A 2,500-nucleotide genomic window follows, 5' to 3' on the forward strand; every position below is an offset into this window, starting at 1 on the left:
TGAAAGATGCGTCGCCGGTACGAGGACCGTGCGATCAGCCCAAAGTTATTCAGAGTCACCAAGGCAAACGGACCGGACGAGCCGACCGATTGGTTTTGATCTAATAAAAGCGTCCCTTCCATCTCTGGTCGGGACTCTGTTTGCATGTATTAGCTCTAGAATTACCACAGTTATCCAAGTAACGTGGGTACGATCTAAGGAACCATAACTGATTTAATGAGCCATTCGCGGTTTCACCTTAATGCGGCTTGTACTGAGACATGCATGGCTTAATCTTTGAGACAAGCATATGACTACTGGCAGGATCAACCAGGGAGCTGCGTCAACTAGAGCTGAGCAGCCGGCCGCCCGGGAGTGTGTCCCGGGGGCCCGCGCGAACACGCAAGCGTCCGCTCAATCATTCTGCAAACAGGAGGAGGCTGAGCTCCCCTGCACAATACACCTCGAAACCCTCTCAGGTCCCGGCGGCGCGCAGCGCCGTCCCAAGTACTTGGTCGGGTTCGAGAGAGGCGCAATCGCCCGGAGTTAGGCGAGTAGACGCTTTCGGTGCGACCACCCGTGCTCCCAACTGAGCTTGCCGCTGCCGACAGAGGCCCGGGAGCGTGCTGTCGTGGCATTGCCGGCGGGAGACAACACGCGCCACCTACGGTGACCGGCAGCTCCAACGCCAGCGCCACAGAAGGACAAAAGCCCCACTTGGGTGCCGAAGCGAACTCTCCCAGCACAGCGCACGCGCCAACACATCCGCACAGCTGCGATACAAACCACCAGCGAGAACCGCTGGGGCGACCGAGCAGCAGACGGCGTCGCGGCGCCGAGCGCCGGGCGGCGGCGCATCCTCAACGCACACAGTCCTCAATCGGACCAGCACACTGAAGATGTCCACCGCGCTTCGCACCGGGCCCGCGAGGACCTACTTTGGCCGCACGGCGCCGCGCGCAGGGTGCGCCGGCGCGCAGCTGCGACGCCTGCCGCGTCCGTCGGCCGGCGCGCCTGCCACTGGCCGCCCCCACCAGCCGGCTGTAGCGCGTGCGCCCACGCACCGCGCGGCCAGCACGCCGGGAGGCGCCCCCTCACCGGCCGGGGACGGTCCCACCCAGCCACCGCCGCGTATCGCTTCACACCCAGATGCCGTTCAGTTTCGTCGGCATGGTGGGTATCGCTGGAACAACCGGTTAGTACCTCAACCTATCGTCGCCATCACCGATTCACCCCTAGCGAGAACAACCGCACCACAACAGGTTACCATTTGTTCATTTGCGTAACTTCACCAGAAAACGCAGGCGTCCATCGCCATTTGCAACTTCAACGATTATTGCATGCCTGTGTCAGGTGTCACGCCACACTACGTCTGCCCACATACACGCAACAAAATGTGCACGCCTAGACAATACGTGGAAGGTGGCCCCCGTACGTATGCGATGTCCATTGCTCGAACGACTGTCAACCGGCCTCTGTAGCATGTCGCAGATATGGAACGCGGTGCACCATGCCATCACGGTGTGTGAGGAGAGACGACTAGGTCCGAATACATCAACAGACAGCTCATGCTGATCGCCATCCACGGCGTCCGTTCCTCCCACACGTCTCTATGGCGTACCACACTGCAATCCAGCTCTCATAGGGAGACGACACGTAGCTGCGTGCACAATATTTGCACTGTATGGTCCGCCGTTTTTGGGCGCAGTCGTTGTGCGGTCACACATGTGCCACGATGTATCATTCAGTACATAAGGACGAATGTGCAGTACAGATTGTGGTTCACGCGTACGACATCAGCGGACAGTTGACACAGGCCGCACCACAACGTAGCCTGAGTACGTCGCATGCGAAGGGCATTGAACATGCAAACTTCTCACCAACCAGCTTGCGAAGGCAGGGGGCAAGGTGGGGACGTGGGGAGGGGCGGCATGTACGTCCTGCTGCCATCCACATTACAGTGTACAGCAGGAGCATGTGGAAAGTGAGCAAGACTTGCAAGGTGTTTAACATGAAGCGATACACAGGGGTGCGGGCAGTGCGAGTAGCGAACTATATTGCGAGGGTTGCGGGTGGGCAACACTACAGTAATTGAACGAGTCGTATAACAATTACAGAGCAGGTTTAGGCGACAACGTGGGTTACGTTAAGGCGACAACATGGGTTAGGTTAAGGCACAACATGGGTTAGGTTAAGGCACAACATGGGTTAGGTTAAGGCACAACATGGGTTAGGTTAAGGCACAACATGGGTTAGGTTAAGGCACAACATGGGTTAGGTTAAGGCACAACATGGGTTAGGTTAAGGCACAACATGGGTTAGGTTGAGGCACAACATGGGTTAGGTTAAGGCACAACATGGGTTAGGTTGAGGCACAACATGGGTTAGGTTGAGGCACAACATGGGTTAGGTTGAGGCACAACATGGGTTAGGTTAAGGTACAACATGGGTTAGGTTAAGGTACAACATGGGTTAGGTTAAGGTACAACATGGGTTAGGTTAAGGTACAACATGGGTTAGG

At 57.0% G+C, this 2,500-nt stretch overlaps 1 non-coding gene across 1 annotated transcript in view; it reads right to left on the minus strand.

Moving 5' to 3' along the window:
- The window catches only part of LOC124731009, a 1,909-nt gene extending 1,593 nt beyond the window's left edge, over nt 1-316 (minus strand). The window contains exon 1 of the ribosomal RNA XR_007008132.1: nt 1-316. This exon is cut by the window's left edge and continues 1,593 nt beyond it. This is a non-coding gene — a ribosomal RNA (small subunit ribosomal RNA).
- Nucleotides 317-2,500: the final 2,184 nt, after the last annotated feature.

Source organism: Schistocerca piceifrons, unplaced genomic scaffold, assembly GCF_021461385.2.
Source record: "Schistocerca piceifrons isolate TAMUIC-IGC-003096 unplaced genomic scaffold, iqSchPice1.1 HiC_scaffold_1265, whole genome shotgun sequence".
NCBI classification, from domain to species: Eukaryota; Metazoa; Arthropoda; class Insecta; order Orthoptera; family Acrididae; genus Schistocerca; species Schistocerca piceifrons.